Raw genomic sequence first — 19,991 nt, forward strand, 5'->3', positions numbered from 1 at the left:
AAAAGTTCGGATGGCAGAAAAAGGCCCCCATTAGCCATCAAGCCCTGTGTCCGAAGCACATAAGTAGAATGAACAGATGCAATGCTGTTTGGTCATATGGTTGCAAGGGGGAAAAAAATTTGACCTCATCCAGCAAGAAGAGGTTTTTCAAAATCTCAGAGCATTTCTAGTGTGAATGTGATTATTGTGGCCTGTGGGGCACAAGTGGTACTTCTGACCCCACAGCATGCACTGTTACCTTTCTCTTTGGTCCAGGGATGTATTCCAAACAACTAATCCTTCCCCTCCCCACTCCACCCTTCTACTTGTGATTTAACCCCATAGTTGCCAGCATTTTAAATATCTGTTGAGGAAGTTCATACTAGATGGGAAGTAAAGGGATAGGCCTCACTGTTCCAACACAGGAAAATAGGGCAAAGCATAAACAACCTCTCCCTCTCACGTATACACACCAGAATCACCACTTTGTATACTGAAATGAGGTACTGTTGGCTTTGATATAAGCAATGGAGGCATGGTCACTGACCCTTAAGGCTGCCATTCTAAAAACAAATCTGATGGGTCAGACCCAGTGTTGCCAGATGGAAAAAATTTGTCACGCCCAAAGCCAGGCCAAAACCGCACAAAGTCAATTTGCATGTGAATAACATCATGAATAAATATTAACGAGTCGATTTGCATATGAATGACATCATGAATATTAATGAGGCCATTTGCATACAGATAACATCATTAAGCCCGCCTCCATGGGGCTTCTACTGGCCGTGGATGTGGGAAGACCAGCCAGCCTGCGGCCATTGGCCGCGGGGAAAAAAGCCGCCCAAAATCCCGCAACCTGCACGCGGCGTGAAAAAGCTGCAGCGGCTCGCGGAAAGGAGCCCAATTGGGCGAGAAACCCGCAGCCCTGGCAACACTGTTGACTCAGACCACCTCCAAAGCAGGAAGGGGCCAGCTCTTTCATCACTGCTGCTGCTTCCCTGGCTACTAGTTTGGTTTTCTGGAGGGGAAGGGTACAAGGAAAATTTCTGGAAAGCAGCTCAACCTAGATAATCAGGACATTTCCTCCTCTCCTACTCCCCCCCCCCCACACAAAACAAACAGCAACAAAAAAACAACTGCACAGCCAACACAGAGAACCATTTGCTGCTATAAAAGGCAGGATCACTGTTTCATATAAAACCCACATGAGCACTTGAGCCATACCAATAAATCTTATTTGCCATCTTTTGCTGACTCGCCATGAGACCAACTAGGTTGTACTTCATTCCCGACTGCCACGGGACCAGCTGTTTTGAGCTGAACCCCCTCAGACAACTTGCCCATTTTCTGCATGCATCCAGCACAATCAATGACCAGCTGTTGGTGGCCTTTAGGGATCTTGCCTCCATCAACAACAAACAATGGGATTAACTGAGCAATCAGGACAAGCCCAACATGGTCGGTCAGCAGTTTGTGAAGATTCTCGTCTTAAACTGGAGGAATATCATATCCTAACTATATTTGAATAGTAAAGCTCCAAAACCCAAGCCAGGAAGAGGCAAAATAGTGTTCACTGTGCCTCTATACTCCTTCCCAAGCCCCAACCTCACATTTCCTTGTCAGAGGACCAAGTTGCTAGCACTTTGGCCCACAACTTAGATCTGATAGCACTTCTTTTTAAATAGAAAAGGGACCAGCCTTGCAGCTCAGTGACAGTGCTTCACATAGCCATGCAGCGGAAACTTGACTTTTATTCACAAACCACAGTCCTGGTCTCTGGGCCAGCTGGAGTTTGGGCAGCTGCAGATACAACAGCTACAGTCCCCAGGAAGGAGGCCCAGCCATTCTTCTGCAGTGATACCTAGTGACAACAAATCAGGCTTCACACTATCACACTCCAGAGCAGAGGTTCTCAACCCAGTCCTAGGGACATACCCAGCCAGTCAGGTTTTCATGATATCCACAACGAATATGCACTAACCCAGTGGTTCCCAAACCTGGTCCTGGAGGCACCCCAGTCAGTCAGGTTTTCAGGATATCCACAATGAATATTCATGAGAGAGATTTGCATGAAATGCTTCCACTATATGCAAATCTCTCTCATGAATATTCATTGTGGTTATCCTGAAAACCTGACTGGCTGGAGAGCCTCCAGAATTAGGTTTGGGAACCACTGTACTAGCCTATTTATTGAGGCATGAGTTTTGAGGACTAGAGTTCACTTTCAGGCTTATTTTCAAAAGAGAAGGGCGCCCATCTTCCAACACAAATCGGGAGATGGGCGTCCTTCTCTCAGGGTCACCCAAATCGGCATAATCGAAAGCTGATTCTGGGTGTCCACAACTGCTTTCCATCGCAGGGACGATCAAAGTCCACGGGGGCATGTTGGCACTGTAGCGAAGGCGGGACTGGGGCATGATTAAGAGATGGGCATCCTCGGCCAATAATGGAAAAAAGAAGGGCGTCCCTGATGAGCACTTGGCCGACTTGGTCCATTTTTTCTTACGACCAAGCCTCAAAAAGGTGCCCGAACTGACCAGATGACCAACAGAGGGAATCGGGGATGACCTCCCCTTACTCCTCCCACCCTCAAAAAAAAACCTTTAAAAATATTTTTTGCCAGCCTCAAATGTCATACCCTTATCCATGGCAGCAATATGCAGGTCCCTGGAGCAGGTTTAGTGGGTGCAGTGCACTTCAGCCAGGCGGATCCAGGCCCATAACCCTACCTGTTACACTTGTGGTGGTAAATGTGAGCCCTCCAAACCCACCACAAACCCACTGTACCCACATGTAGGTGCCCCCCTTCACCCCTTAGGGCTAGGGCAGTGGTGTACAGTTGTGGGGAGTCGGTTTTGGGAGGGGGGGTTGGGGGGCTCAGCAAGTAAGGGACCTATGTACCTGGGAGAAATTTGTGAAGTCCAATGCAGTGCCCCCTAGGGTGCCCGGTTGATGTCCTGGCATGTCAGGGGGACCAGTGCATCATGAATTCTGGCTCCTCCCATGACCAACGCGCTTGGATTTGGTCGTTTTTGAGATGGGCGTCCTCAGTTTCCACTATGGCCGAAAACCGGGGACAACCATCTCTAAGGTCGACCTAAATGTTGAGATTTGGGCGTCCCTGACCGTATTATCGAAACGAAAGATGGACACCCATCTTGTTTCGATAATATGGGTTTCCCCGCCCCTTCGTGGGGCTGTCCTGCAAGGACGCCCTCGTGAAAACTTGGGCGCCCCTTTCGATTATGCCCCTCCATGTCATCTGCATCTGGAAAATCCATGACTCAATAAATTGGTTAATCTATACAAGGCCACCTGCCTCTGTCACTTTACACTAGACTAACACGGTTATCCCTTTGATAAATCTGTATGATATAAATCTAAAATGCACTACTTCTGTTGTTTGCAAATCTATCTCAAGCATATTCATTGTGGATATCCTGAAAACCTGACTGGCTACATGTGTCCCTAGGACTAGCTTGAAAGCTATCACTCCAGAAGGAGCTGTGATCTGAGGCACCTAGATGAAAACAGATGATATTTATATCCCATATTATCCCAAATAAGTTTGAGTTCAATGTAGCTTACAATAAACAGTATAGGATACATAACAAAGAATAATGCATAAGAAAGTAATTTGTTGTAAGAAACCAATTTTACAATACAATATCATAAACATACTGGGATAGCTATGGATGTTTAACATTTAGAAAATCTATTATGAAATTGTACATGAGGCAAAGAGAAAGTTAATGGTAAATAGAGTAATAACCAATTCTAGTAATAATTAATTGTTTGAGATATGGCTGTTCTTTGTGAGGGTTTGTTTGAATAGGCAAGATTTGAGGATTTTGCGGAATCTAGGATATTCCTGTATATATCTTATTTTGGGTGCTAAGGAGTTCCACCATTTGGTTCCTAGGTAGTTGTGAGGGAGGGAAAGCTCACAGCACCATAGCCCAATAGAGACTGGATCTGATTGCTAAAAGTCCAAAGAAGGAGAAGAAAATCTCAGGCCTCCAAAAAAGGGGGAAAAAAAGAACAGTGTAAATAAGAATGTTTAGGTGGGAGGCAGTAGAAATAAAGATTAACATTTTTTGGCAGAAAAGAGAGAAAGCTGGCAGTTCCCAGATATAAGGAAGCTCAAAGTGCCATATCTCATAAGCCTGTCATAGAGCTATGCAGGACAATCAATCACCTCAGAAACCAGGGCAGTCCCTCTGAGTAGGAAAGAGGAGATAACACTAGAAAAATCAAAGCTGGCAGCACAGCAGAAAAAAAATGTTTTATACCCATTCTAATCTTGCGCCATGACTGCCACCCAAGCTGGGGTGGTTCGAAAATAGTCTTCTGATGAAAAATCAGAGATGCCTCGGAAAACGACAGACGCTCAAGAGTTATGAAGAGCAGAGCTCATACGTTAGCCAATGCCCCTTTCTCCTCTTGGCTCTGGAGACACTAGGAGTTGCTGGGCACAAAGTAGCACCCAATGCAGAGTACAAGAACCCCCAGAGCTTTGGGCAAAGCAGTGCAAGAAACAACTGCCAAGGAAATGGATAAGAAATAGAATGGAGCGGCAGGGTGCTGCCCCTGAGGCTACAGGAAAGTCTGTTTCACTTGGTCAACACCACAAAAAAACACAAATATTTGATTTATTTGAAGTCAGGCAATATACTTGGTAGTGCTTTCTTTTAAAATCTACTAAAATGTTCATGTTTATACTTTCAGACGGGTCATTTGCTGGAAGTGTGTGTGTGTGTGTGTGTGTGTGTGTGTGTGGTGGGGAGGGGGGGGGGGGGGGGGTGGTAGGGTGCAGTACTTTCCAGGAACAAGAAGAGGAACAAAAACCTTCAGTCAAAAACTATATCATCAGCAAAAAGTAAAGGAAACTCCTAATAAAGAAAAAGCAAATATCAAAGGAGAAATTTTGTTTACATTGAATACATATATTGTAGTCTACACCCTAGAAGATGCTGCAAATAGGCTAGGGTTAAATCCTGCTGAGAAAGTTTTAAATAAATGCATTTTGTTTCTAAGCCTTGGGATCAGCATGCCAGCAGCTATCTTGTCTCCTTACCCTTGACCATGCAATGATGCATCTCAAAATGCACCCCTTTCAGGGGGAATGGAATAATGGTCATCATTCAAGGGTGATATCTAGTGGTCAGATTCAGGGTCTAAGATTACAAGGTTCTTGAAGAATCCCTGGTACATGCCTCTCCCCCCCCCCCCACTCCCCTAAGTAGAGGACTATTGCTGCAATGATTGGACTAGTGGGGAGATGTGCAGAACTCCAGCGTTGTAGAAAAGAGCACCAAAAAACACCAGCTTAAACACCGATTTTGATTTAGCGACTAATGCTCAACACTAACAGAATGCAAATTATATGCACGCCGCCAATGTTGAGCACTGGTACATGCCATCAATGTTGAGCATTGGTTGGTAAAGGGGGAGAAACGTTCCTGGCGTTTGCCCACAAGAGCTGTGAGTAGGTACATGTCCAGTGAATGGGGGGGGGGGGGGGGGGGGGGTTGGACCCGTCATGAAGGCTGCATTAGTGGGATTTGAACATGAACTTTCCGGTTCCCAGCCTTCTGTCACTAGACGTACTGCTTTTATAATTTGGTTGGTTTATTTCTTTGCTAGGTTCTTAAGCAGAGCCAAGAACAAGGCCATAAGAGGACAGGAACTGGCCCTTTTAGAAGCTGGCAGCCAGTAGGTACCACCCTCCCGCAGGGATAAGACATGGGTCAGAAGGGCTGATATTGTGAACAGCAATAGACCTACCGAGAGCTCTGGAGCTGCCGGTAGGTTTTAGTCGTTAGGGCAAGGTGTTTCTGTGAGCCAGTTTTCTAAGCATTGGAGGGAATTTCTAATGAGGTCATTTTAATACTAGTGAGCTTGTTAGCATAGGACTTTTAGTCACTGCTTCTGTGCAGGGTAAAGCAGTGGCTTAAAGCCTCTGTGCACTAGCCGCATGTCACGCTCCTCACCTCGGTGAGGGGCACTCCCGTGATGCGGAGCGCCAGCCATCTTGGCAAGACTGGCACTCCGAGCTCTGCTTGGATCTTCCAACGCAGAGCGCCGGCCATCTTGGCGAGACCAATGCTCCAAGCTCTGCTGGGATCTTCCAACTCGGAACGTCGGCCATCTTGGCTGGACCGGCGCTCCGGGAATCGTCCTTACCTGCTCTCGCTGCACGTGGGGTTCGCATCCGGGAAGCAAGTTTGTGGCGTGCCTAGCCCTCCTGGAACGCCGAGTTCTTCGCCCCTCCTCCTGCTCCACAGGATTGGAGCCTGGCAGCTAGGCTCCTCCTCCGGCCAGCCAATGGGAGGGTCCCCTTGTCAGCTAATTCAGTTTCCCCTGATGGTTGGGGCTACTTTAGGAGCAGCTTCACTCCACTTCTTCGCTTCGGTTTCTACTTTGGTAGATTGTGCTTTGTGCGTGCTAGTGTTTCTTGGTTGACTCTCGTCTCTGCCTATTGCCTGGACCCGGTAAACTCTCTGCCTGCTGCCTGTCTCTGCCTACTGCCTGGACCCGGACTACTCTGTGCCTGCTGCTTGCGGCCTCCTCTGACCCCTGCCTGCATCCGGAAGTCCTGTCGGCCACCCGCACCTGGGGGCTCTACCCTCAGGGAATGGCGGTCACCTCAGGTGAAGCCTCGGGGTTGCTCGGCTGCCCAGCAGATCGCAGGCGTAAGTCCTCGTCTCTGTGCTCTGCCCGGCACAAGGACTCACAAACACGACACCGCAAAATAACATTTCATTTTGACTGGCTAAAACCAGTCTAAATGAAATGTTGCAAGCCCGGTTTGCTTTGAGCATCTCCCCCTAGGTCAGGTGAGCAAATTATTAAAAGAGGGGGAAATAATCCCTAGATAGCTGCAAAAAGCGGTTCATGGTGCCAGTCTCTAGCCCTAAGAACATAAGCGCTGCCATACTGGGATAGCACAAAGGCCCATCAAGCCCAGCATCTTGTTTCCAACACTGGCCAATCCAGGTCACAAATACCCGGCAAGATCCAGAATAGTAAAACAGATTTTATGCTGCTTAGCCTAGAAATAAGCAGTGGATTTCCCCAAGTCCGTCTTAATAATGGCTTATGGATTTTGTCTTTTAGGAAATTATCCAAACCTTTTTAAAACGCTGCTAAGCTAACTGATTTTACCACATTCTCTGGCAACGAATTCCAGAGTTACACATTGAAGAAATATTTTCTCCAGTTTGTTTTAAATTTACTACTTTATAGCTTCATTGCATGCCCCCTAGTCCTAGTATTTTTGAAAAGAGTAAACATGTGATTTATGCAGTTCCAAATGAGCTGGAGGCTGAAAGGATCTGAAAGAAAAACACTGCCAGTGTTAACAACTATCCCAAGGCACTCCACACCCTCAAATGTCTTACAAAGAAAAATATTTGATTGTATTTTAAAAACGGAGAAATATTTGTGCATTAACAAAAACTGATGAATGATGTAATACTGTGAATAAAGCATGCAGACAGGAAATCTTGTATTGTGACTGAATTATCATATTTTAAAATATTAAGTATTTAATCGGTGTTACATTATTATTATAATATCTCTTTTTATAGCCAACGCTGTTTCTTATCCAGCCAGATCATCTTTCGGGGTTTGTGTGAAGATAGGGGGGGTTCATCTTCCTGGATTAAGAGCACCTATGGTGAGTTGGAAAACATGTGACAAATTTTACTCACTTTTATTAAGGAGATCCAGGAAACACACTCATTGGTTTGTCAAAGGCAAACTGAATGCAAGAGATGCCACAGGGGAAAAGGGAGGTGGAGGAGAAGGAGGAGGAGGAGGGGAGTTTTGTTAGTGTTGAAAGATATAGCAGGGTGGGGATTTGCAATTCGCACACACTAATTCAAGCATTAACCCGTGGATTCTATACATGTTGCCCAAAGTTAGGTGCCGGAATTTGCGTGCGGATCTCAATGAGCTACCAATCGGTCACTTAACTGGTGCTTGGTTGAAGTGGCACATTGATCACCCCTGTGCGATATTTTATAAATTGCACCTAACTTCCCCCCCCCCACCCTGCACACAACCCAAAAGGGGACCTGGCCATGGGAGGAGCACAGGCAGGTCATAGGCATCCTCAAACGTTAGGTGCCATGTTATTGAATAGTGCTGATTTGAGCCAAACTTTGGGTGCCGGACTTGCATCAGGCATAAGTCTGGCCCCCAAAGCCAGGCATGACCTGTGCATTATGCCAGTATTATATAAAGGTCAGATGCCCTTTGTAGAATAGGGGCTCAGCACAGATCTTTTTGGCACCTTTTGGTGCAATACAGAATTCCTTCCTAAGTGCTTTTTGTGTTATGAGAGGGAACTAGGCAGGGAATGGGTGGAGAATGAATGTGGATAGCGTACAGAATAGAGAATGAAATGGGGGTAGGAACATAAATCACTAGTGGTCCTTTTACTAAGGTGGGCCGAAAAATGCCCTGCGCTGTTGTACACACATGTATTGGATGCGCGCAGGTCCATTTTTCAGCGTGCCTGAAAAAAGGCCTTTTTTTTTTGGCCCAAAATGGACGTGTGCCAAAATGAAAATTGGTGCACATCCATTTTGGGCTTCAGATCTTACCGCCACCCATTGACTTAGTGGAAAGGTTTCCCACATTAAACAGGCGGTAATCATCAGCTGGAAATTTTCTGGCCATGCGGTAGTTCCGAGTTGGCGCGCATAGGCGCTTACATGGCTTAATGAAAGGGCTCCTAAACTCTTTCAAATCAAATCAAAATAGCTTGCAGTACTTATAACTATCAAACTCCCACTGAACTATAAAAAATTCTGAAGAGGGAAAATGCCTCAGAACCCTCTCTCCACTTCTGATAAACAGAAAATTTCTATGTGGCAGAATCACCAAGGGTGAATTTACTTCATAGGCCATGCTACTTCTCATGCTGAAATGAACTCTCTATATTTGATTGTTTAACTTACTCTATAAATTGCTGTCTAACTTACTGTATAATTTACTCTGTTATGAACTTTGTATTTCTCACTCCGGAAATGGCGATCACCACTATGGCATAATGTAAGCCACATTGAGCCTGCAAATAGGTGGGAAAATATGAGATACAAATGCAACAAATAAATAATATTCATAACAACAAAATATTGTGGGCGCACCTGCCCCTGTCTGGGTTTCTGTCTTGAGCAGGTGGGCAAGCATCAGGAGCCTCCCACTCCCATTCTCAGGGCTGATGAGGACCTTGACAACCTTACTGCTAAAGACTTCGGAAAGGGCTGTCATGTTTTAAAGAAGGGAGAGAGAGGATCAGAACTTAATTTGAGCTAAGCATCTTAACACTATCACACAGCTACAGCGTAACTGCTTTCTTTTTCTCCAAAAGAAGCTTATCCACCAAACGACAAGCTTAGTGAATTTTAAAATAACAAAACATTTGGGGGGGGGGGGGGGGGGGGGGGGGGGGGGGGTAAACCACTTAAGAACTCAATCGCTGTACTGTAATTTGAAGTGCTCTTTAATTAAGGCATGTTGCTCTGTCTAGTGATGCCATACACAAATGTTATACACTCGCTTTTGGCACCCAGAAAATGTATCCTTTTAAAAAAAAATTTTTTTTTGCAGCTCAGTTCTTTGAATTTTTTTTCCCTGGTGTCATTTAAGGTCCCCCTTTTTCTTCCATTCTTCCGATAATGATGGAAATGGATTTGCCTTTGAAAATTAGGAACGGAAGGCATGTAAGTGTTTGAGAAACAAACGGAAAGCAAAAATGCCGAAAAAAATTTTAAAACCCAGAAAGTCAAAGGAAAACTGTATTGTTAGAGAGAGCATATGTGTTATTTACTGTGCCAGAAAACCCTCCCCTTCCCCCACCAGGTAAATGTGAATAAAAAGATGCTTGGTTTAACCCAGATTATTTCACAAAATAAATGCACACGTGATAAAAAGACAGCAAATAAACACAGAAACCAAAATGCATGAAGAAAAGAAACCTCATACGACTCAGAAGCTGGATTTCTATTCTGACATCTTTCCTCTTCCAACACTCATTCTTTTGTTTAACTGGGGTTTCCTTGTTGGTTAGTTAAACAAAACAAAATTCCATCAGAAGTACAGGACAGAGAGAACTAGGTCCCATTACTTTTAGCTGTTAAAGCTTTTTTGGGGTTCTAATGAGTTCTACACCCCACCATTAGTTCTACATGAAGGGCATCTCCTACCTTTTACCAAAGGAATCCAGCAGACATACCATGTTTTTTTAAGAAATGAAAACATACTACTTCATGTTCACCTGAGGGAGATGCTCCCCTTCCTTTAAGCATGTCTGAGCTGATGAACAGGTTTGGAAATAAAATCCTGAAAAGTTCAGTCTCCCAGTGATAGAAAAAGTGGGAGAAGGTGGTGTCCATGCAGCAGGTGCATTGGGGTTGCACGTCACCCCAGATCAACTAACAAGCACATCTAGTCAATGGATTTCAAGTTTGGATGTTCTTGTGGGAAATTAGAACTAGCTATCCCTGCAAGCAGTGAGGAAAAGCCAGGACTGGATCAGCTCATTCGCTGGACCTCAGGAGAACTATCACAAGCATTGTCACCTTGAGATAATTTTTAGGTGCTGCTAATAAAAAGGTAGCACAGGCTGTGCAGAACCTTTTTCCTCTGTACAGCTATTGGGACACCACATTTCTAAAAATATCTTTAATGCCTTTGAAGCTTATGATAGTAGGTGGAGGCTGAACCAGAAAGGATTTAACCCTCTCTCTCGTTGCTCCCCAAATGCCCCCCTTTCACAATTCTATGCAGAGGGAAGAGCTAGCTGAGCTTTTAAGAGTTCAGATTCCATCACAGTATAGGGATAAAGCAAGCTAATTTGACAGTTTCTCCTCTTCTGCCGAACTCTCAGTTTTGCCTCTTACAAATCAATCTCCCAGATTAATCCAACAAGTTCTAAAGCATTTCAACATAAACAGGCACACAAACACACACACGCATTTCAACATAAACAGGCGCACACACATACACACACACACACACAAAATAGTTCCTGGCTGAATAAAACTGGAGGAGAAAAATAAAACATCCATTCTAAAGCTTGTATGGGGAGGTAAGGAGGAGAAAAGAGGTGATGAATCAGGACCATAACTTACCTTTTCCTCAAGTGAGTGGACCTTGTGAATTACAGTAAGGTCCCCTTTGTCCAGAGGGACTGCTTTCCCTTTCATGCACCCAGATGCTCCATTGCATGGACCCAAGCATTTCTCCAGTGCTATCAAACAGGCATATGAAAACCAGTGGAGTGGAGGGTTAGCCTAGTGGTTAGAGCAGCAGGCTAAGAACCAGGGAAGCCAGAGTTTAAATACTATTGATGCTCCTTGTTTCACTGGGCAAATCACTAAGCGGTCCTTTTACTAAAGTACACTGAAATCTGGGGTTAACATGTTCTAACATGGGACTCTCCGAATGCAGAAGTACCTACTGAGAGTTAACACGGGAGCACTTACCATCTCCTAAGTGGAGGGTAACCTAATGGTTAGTGCAGTAAGCTATGAACCTGGGGAACTGGGTTTGATTCTCACTGCAGCTCCTTGTGATCCTGGGCAAGTCACTTAACCCTCCATTGCCCCAAGTACAACAAAAACCTTAGATTGTGAGCTCACTAGGGACAGAGAAAGTACCAGCATATAATGTGTACAGTGCTGTGTGTGTGTCTAGAAACCTGATGGCATATAAAGGCCAAACACTGAGAAGGAGCACCAGAACAAGGGATTAAAAGGAACAACACCTATGAAGCTGAGGGCAACTTAAACATGGAGATAAATTCTTTATTACTTTTAGACCCCTTTAATTTTATTTGCAAAGGGTAGAACTGGGCGGGCCAATGTAATAAATCAAAACACTGCATGAGAGGTGGCTGCCCAGCCCTGGTGGGCTATTGATTAAAGCCAGGGCTGCATTTTTCCTTTATTTGGACTTCTGATGTTTTAAGAAGAGTTTGGGACTGAAAAGGATTGTTATAGACTGATAGACTGAACCCACAGCTGAGAAAGTGAGAAAGAGGGCCCTTCCGAGGTCCACATCACTGGAGTACAAAGACTAAAGAGGAGACATTCTCCTCATTCTTTTTCCAGTGACTCTAGCAGGAGTACTGTTGAGGGAATAGGACTACTCAAGTCATGGGTGTGTTTTTCAGCTTGAAATGCTACTAAGAAAAAAAATTCCTGAGAAAGGGGTATCTCTAAACTGTGGAAGGAAACAAATCCGGATCAGCAAAGCCCTGCCTGTGACAGCATACACATGCTGAATGCTATTCTGTGCATCTTTATCTGATGAGTGCTGATATCTATCTATCAACAGTTCAGCACAATTGTTTTCCTTTTCATTTTTTTTAAACCTAAGATATTCTAGGAAGCCAGTAAAGGGAAGAAACAAGCATAAAATCTTCACTAACGGTACTGCAAAAGAATTGAGATAACCTTTTACTCTTCCTCAGAATTTGTGAAGCCCCAGCATTGTGCTCGGCCTTCTGCACACTTTTTTGCTCTTGCACAGAACAGTTAATAACTTCATTAGCTTGAATTTAAATGTGTTGTGCACTAATGTCTGTCCAAGACTTTCCACACAGCTCATTTCTATACAAGGTGCACACAAAATTGCATGCAAAAGCCCAGCACATGTCTGTATCAGCCCCTTAGGCTGTAAGCCCTCAGAGAACAGGGAAATACAAGTGTACCTAACTGTAACTCACCTTAAGCTACCACTGAAAAGAGGTGAGCAAAATAATAAAAAAAAAAAAATAGAGCTAATTAATAAAAATGTACCCATGCACTAAGATCCAGCTGCTCACCAGACACTTCTGCTCAATAGCAGAGTTGTCACAGCCAAGCACTGCAGCCTGCAAGGGCCGTCTGTCGATCTCTGAACTCCATCAGGCAAAGAACCCAGTTTCTCAGCTAGAGAGCAATGCAACTGTAAGCCAGGACATACAGCAGACCCTCAAGCCAATAGTTTTGGGACAAATTCAATTAACATGACCGAATATTTTTACTATTTATTATTAAGATTTATTTACCACCTTTTTGAAGGAATTCACTCAAGGCAGTGTACAGTAAGTATAAATCAAACATGAGTAATAGGCAATTATAGCAGTAAAAATATTCAAACAACAATACAAAGTATGGCACAGTATACTAGCCAAAAAACAGTCAATTATGTTATGTTACACTTTACTTTTATTAAGCAAATATCTATGAAGTTCAATGCGGATTACAGTGATCAAGAAGTTGGCCAACAAAAATCTAGAAGCAAAATCCATAAAGCTAAAACAATTCATTCCTAACTAGCCAAGTTTTTATATTTTCACAAAACTTTAGATTATCACTTATTATTCAGATTGACAATGGCAAAGAATTCCATATTGAAGCAGCTTTAGTTAGTAGCCAAGAAAAAAAAAAAAGAATGTTGTATTCTCAAATAAAGCAAAGAGGGTTATTTGCTTGCTCTTTTGGGCCAGGCACTTTCCTCCTTCTCCTCCAACACTAGGAACATTCATTCACAATTATCCTGGAATCTTTCCCTCATTTTATATCAACTCCCAATTTACCCAGCCCGATTGCTATGGTGACAGTCCTTAAGCTGGGTGCTGTGTATCAGGAGCCCCTTCCAGAAATCAGCAACTGTGGGCCTTGAACTGAGCCAGCAGGTGGCAGTGTTGTATGACAGTGCCTCTCTACCCTCCCTCCTCCAAGGCCCATGAATGACACCACCACAACTACTACTACTACTTATCATTTCTATAGCGCTTCTAGACGTACGCAGCGCTGTACACTTGAACATGAAGAGACAATCCCTGCTCGACAGAGCTTACAATCTAATTAGGACAAACAGGACAAACAACAACCAACTTATTACTATTACTACTTGTATAAGCAGCCTCACTGTGAGCAGTAACAGGTGTTTAGCTCTCTACTTGGAAAAAGCAGACCCCTCCCCCCCCCCCCCCCCAAAAACAAATGATGATATAGCAGGGCCACATTGTTGGTGTGTGTGTGTGGGGGGGGGGGTGTTACATTACAACAGGGCACCTATATAAAACTTATAAATGTTAATTCTGATATAAGGGCATCATCTGAAGGCAGCCATCTTGAGAGGTATATGCACCTGCCACAACAGCAACATTTTATTCAGACGGATCTGAATAAAAGTACCAAACAACTTCAGAAATTTTAGAACAAGGCCAGTGCCGGGCAGACTTCTATGGTCTAAGCCCTAAAAATGGCAAGGATAAATCAAGATCAAGTATATTTATGATGTATCACTTCATACCAAATGCAATGATTTTATCTTATTGGGACTGGACGGACCATACAGGTCTTTATCTGCCATCATTTACTATGTTACTATCTTGGAAACAAGTTCTTTCAGGTCGCAGGAAATGGCTTTGGTAACTGCCTTACAATATTTTTGACTACTATAACAAAACACATGTCTGGTTATTTTGACACCTATAAAATAACTTCCTGATGCTCAATGAAAAATCTTATAAACCATCATGCCAAAATCTGACTAAAAAAAAAAAAATCTATCAACCTCCCCTCTTATGCCGATAATGGTGATACAATCAATTTTGAAAGGGACATTCTGAAAAAATAATCAATAGCCATGGAGGCAGACACACTAGTGATGTCTATATAAGGCTCACATTGTCATTCAGCAGTCCCGACATCAGCCCAATTTATTTATTTTTATTTTATTTCCATTTTGCTCACACCTTTTTCAGTAGTAGCTCAAGGTGAGTTACATTCAGGTACACTGGATATTTCTCTGTCCCAGGAGGGCTCACAATCTAAGTTTGTACCTGAGGCAATGGAGGGTTAACTGACTTGGCCAAGATCACAAGGAGCAGCAGTGGGATTTCAACCAGCCACTTCTGGATTGCAAGACCTGTGCTCTAGCCACTAGGTCACTCCTCCACTCCAGTGAATATACATGTGTGTGTTAACATAACTCGTGTTATTAATAACCAGGACTTAAATTTCCTACTGTGATGCTGTGGAGGATCCAAATGCATATTTTATTGCTTATGGAATGCCTATCTGTTTCAGAGGAAGAGACAGAAGAAAATAAATTGCTTCATATGCTTATGGACCCTGTTTTTGACCTCCCTAACATCTAGAATGAGAATACTTCTCTAGATGTTAGGGAGGTCAATGGGTAGCGGTAAGGGCTCAGGCAGTAAACAGCTGTACACTACTTTCAATTTTAGCACATGGCCATTTACTACCCCCATTAAAAAAATCCTTTTTTCCTAGTCGTGATAAAAAAAAATGCCCAGCACAAACCAAAAACACACACCCACACTACAACAGGCGACTTTTTGCAGTGTCTTATTAAAAGGGCTCCTAAGTTATGTACACAACTGACCTTATTCTATAACTTTCATAGGCAACTTTACAATTTATAGAAATTGGGGATAAATATGTACACAATTATTTTATAAAATATGCCACTACATTGCAAACCTTCCCCTGCTCTGTCAAAACTATGCCTCATGGTGGGTGAAGGTATATATATGCAAATAACAGCCATTTCCTGTTCAAAAACATGCCTTACACGCAAAAGATACTTCATAAAATTATCCCCTTTGTGAAAAAGGTACTATATTAATTTCTCAGCCAATAGCAAACAAAGACAATCTCCAGCAATGTGCCTTCTGACACAAAACTTAGGAAAATACTGTTACAAATGTTCTTAAGATTTTTCACTAAGCATCAGGTAGTTATTTTACAAACGCCAGAAAATTCAGAAATGTATTTTGTTATAGTAGTCAAAAAATACATATTCCCTCCCCTTTAAGATAATTACCACAGCTATTTTATGCAATGTGAAAGAACTTCTCTCCAAGATCTGGGCACTTTCATTCAGATCCATCTGAATAAAATTTTGCTGTTGTGAGGATGCCCTTACATCAGGATGACATTTACATGCCTGGACTCAGAGCCCATAAAGGCAAGGAGAAATTATGTCTTACCTGATAATTTTCTTTAATCAGTGACACTGTTCTGAACCAATGGGTGTTATCCCATCCTGCTGGCAAGAAGGCACAACACCCATTGGTTCAGAGCTGACGCTAAGAAAGGGGCCTTTATCCAGACATTTTTTTTTACAAGCACATTTATAAACACGGTATACAAGGTGGCCCAATACATGCAATCTGAAGGGGAAAAAAATTCCCCAAACCAAAGTCTAGCAATTTTATGTGACATTTTGAAGTGTTGCCGTTCCAAGGAACAAGGACAGCTTTCTCTAGGAATGAAATTATTTGCACAATTTGCTAAGTACAGTTGATCCTGTACGCCTCCCCCCACCTGCCAGATGTGCACTTCTTCCTGTAAGAAACTTGGTTTACCATCATCCCTGGGATATAGCATTCACATAAAAGAAAAACTGAGGGGGAATAGGTTTCTGCAAATGGACTGGGATTTGCAACTTTTAAAGTGAGAAAAAAACAATGATGGTTTACTAACAAGGTCACAGAACAAGGCTTGTTCTTATGGAAAAAAAAAAAAAGAAGCTTCAGAAAGCGCACACGTGTCAACCATATGGTGGAGTCAGTTCTGTATGATTTATTGGATAGGCCTCAGGAGGATCCGGCTTGGAGCTGACCTGGGGCACTTGCTCTGACCTTCCCTCTTCTAGAAGACAGCAGAAGCGACTTCTACTCTGCAGAGGGAGAGATGGTCAAGGGGAATTGAAGGATTCTCAACAGCAGTACTTAAAAGTTAACCCACTATACTGTACCCCTCTAGTCATGCAAAATTACAAGGGGGGGGGGGGGAGAGAACAAACTTCAAAGGCAGAGGAAAGTGAGACAAGAAATTCTAGTATTTCTTAGCAAACATTATATGATTATGTAAAAGAAAATGCAGTTAGCAGCTTTTGCGACCTAAAGGAAAAAACTAGGGGCCCTGTTTACTAGGGCACATTAGCGTTTTTAATGCACCTTCAATTAGCATTAAAAACTCCCCCCGTTTTCTATTTCTGTTGATGGCTCTCTCATTCTCCCTGTCTCCTCAGCTCGAAACCTTGGGGTCATCTTTGACTCTTCTCTCTCCTTCTCTGCTCATATCCAGCAGATCGACAAGATCTGTCGTTTCTTTCTTTACATCTGTAAAATCCGCCCCTTTCTTTCCGAGCACTCTACCAAAACCCTCATCCACACCCTTGTCACCTCTCGTTTAGACTACTGCAATCTGCTTCTTGCTGGCCTCCCACTTAGTCACCTCTCCCCTCTCCAATCGGTTCAAAACTCTGCTGCCTGTCTCGTCTTCCGCCAGGGTCGCTTTACTCATACTACCCCTCTCCTCAAGTCGCTTCACTGGCTACCTATCTGTTTTCGCATCTTGTTCAAACTTCTTCTACTATCCTATAAATGTACTCACTCTGCTGCTCCCCAGTATCTCTCCACACTCGTCCTTCCCTACACCCCTTCCCGTGCACTCCGCTCCATGGATAAGTCCAGACTTCGCGCATTCTGTCTCGCTGTACCCTATGCCTGGAATAAACTTCCTGAGCCCCTATGTCTTGCCCCATCCTTGGCCACCTTTAAATCTAGATTGAAAGCCCACCTCTTTAACATTGCTTTTGACTCATAACCACTTGTAACCACTCGCCTCTACCTACCCTCCTCTCCTCCTTCCTGTACACATTAATTGATTTGATTTGCTTACTCTGTTTTTTTGTCTATTAGATTGTAAGCTCTTTGAGCAGGGACTATCTTTCTTCTATGTTTGTGCAGTGCTGCATACGCCTTGTAGCGCTATAGAAATGCTAAATAGTAGTAGTAGTAGTAACGTACACGGTTAATGCGCGTTAAAAACGCTAATGCACCAATAATGCAGCTTAGTAAACAGGGCCTTAGGAGTGATACTGCTGTATTCAAACAAGACTTAACCATCAGGCAAACTAGGCAGTCACCTAGGGAAGCAGCTTTGTTTGGGGGGGGGGGGGGAGGGCATCAAAATGCAGCTGCAACAATACATCCTGAGAACCAGACAGCAAACCATTAATATGTACTGTACTTCTACCCACAGGAAGTGTGGATAATTTTAAGTGTATGTACCTGGATAAGCAGCCATTTACCAGTGTAAATGGTTTTGGAAAAGTGCCTCAATCTATACATAAATGCATTTTAAATGATTATTTGGGGATGGATGATGCTAGATAATTATAGCTTTAATTATGAGGATCTCTGGGGGGGGGGGGGGAAGCTGGGCCTTGGGCCGTCAAAGATAGCTGAGGGGTGGTAGAAGGCAGAAGGGTCACCCAGGGCATCTAATATCCTTGTACCATCCTGTGCAAGACAGCCCACTTTAGATGCATGGAAAGTACTGAAACAGGGATGGAAATCTGGAAGAAGGGTGAGATTCAATAAGTAGAACCATGATTCAAAACAGAAAACTAAGAGAACCTAGCTCTCTCTTCTGAGGGGTAGCCTTTAACTTAATTAGAATTACTATTTTCCAGTGCATACTTTAGCATTTCAGCACGTTCCAATTACAACACTATACAGATAGCATCTTCTCAGTTTCTCATCTACTACATTCTGCTACTTGAGAGGCGGCAGATGGACAAAAATATTACATGTTTATATATCTGGGGAAAGGATCTCCTTCACAGTCGAAAAACAGATCTACATTTCTACTTATACATCTGCACCTCTCTTTATAGCATTAGATGGATTCTTACCTGTTCTTACTAAATTATATTACTATTCAGTGTTGTGCATCAATATGCGAGTTCATTAATAGGACCAGAGAGTGAGAACCATCAATTTTTCTTGCGGCTTACTTCAAGAATTATTTATTAGAATACCAAGTGATGCAGTTAATAAGATGTGTTTTTACCACACCTTAGCTCATTGCAGGAGTTACTAACCTACAAGTTAGTGACTCCTGCAATACATGAATAACATAGCTTGCCATCAACTTGTGTTATTCATACTGCCTGGGAGCATTAGGCCACTAACCTGTCGCCCAATGCTACCGGGCTGCATCTTAAGGTGTTAGGTATCAATAATCTCCCTTTTCCCCTGAAGCTCTCCCCCCATCAAAATTCCCTTTTCCCCCAAAGCCCCACCCATCCTCCACCAGGCTTCCCCATCAGGCCTACCTGTAGCAATCCTTGGTGCCTAGGGAATATGTGGGGAGAAGCAATCCCCAGCTGCTCCTGCACCAGTTGGCACCAGGTTCAAAATGGAGCCAGCAACCCCTGGCAGTATTACAGCTACGGATCAAGCTACATACACTCCAAGACTACTGCTAGGGGTAACCGGCGGCAATATCAACCAGATGCCGGCAGAAGTGATTGGGGATCGCTCTAAACTCCTTGGACACCGGGGATGTCTACACAGGCTTGGGGGGGGGGGGGGGGGTTGCTATGGAAGTGTACGGGGTCTTTGGGGGAGATGGGAAGTTTTCTGGGAGAATTGATTTGTGATGGGTGGGTCTACGGTGGGGGACTTTCACAACTTAAACAAGCAGCTCTTGCTACACACTAGCAGGACAAGACAAGGTGACAAAAAAAAAAAAAAAAAAAAAAAAAAAAACAGTAGCCAGCATCTTTTAAGAAAAGCAGATACTCATTCACAATGGTCACATCCTCAGCAGCCACCAAGAAACTCCACCAGTTACATGGTGTGACGTGTCCCTGATTCATGCCAAAATCTGTAGTCTACAGCTAAACTCTGTAATGAAGCCTTCAGCAGGGCCCTGTATCTATGGTTTACTATTTGTTCCATCCTGTTATAATTCATATCTTAGCATCTGCGTACATTAAAACAATACGTAGGCCAAAAGACACGTTTCAGTTTTTAATGCAGATGTCTTTGGAACTGCCAAAGACAACAGTGAGAGATTTTTTGGCTCTCTCAATACATTTCTTTCTTAAAGGAATAAAGTCAAACAGAAATCTGGCAGATCTTTCAGCAGCACAGTTCAGACTCCAATGGTATCTGCATG

At 43.5% G+C, this 19,991-nt stretch overlaps 1 protein-coding gene and 1 long non-coding RNA gene across 2 annotated transcripts in view; one reads left to right on the forward strand and one right to left on the reverse strand.

Moving 5' to 3' along the window:
* Positions 1-19,991, reverse strand: part of EXT1 (exostosin glycosyltransferase 1) — a 533,287-nt gene that overhangs the window by 230,293 nt on the left and 283,003 nt on the right. The window lies entirely within an intron of this gene.
* Positions 816-12,319, forward strand: LOC115479970. Its single transcript, XR_003943773.1, has 3 exons — positions 816-915; positions 11,285-11,291; positions 12,308-12,319. It is a non-coding gene; the product is annotated as an uncharacterized LOC115479970 (long non-coding RNA).

This window comes from Microcaecilia unicolor, chromosome 1, assembly GCF_901765095.1.
Source record: "Microcaecilia unicolor chromosome 1, aMicUni1.1, whole genome shotgun sequence".
NCBI classification, from domain to species: Eukaryota; Metazoa; Chordata; class Amphibia; order Gymnophiona; family Siphonopidae; genus Microcaecilia; species Microcaecilia unicolor.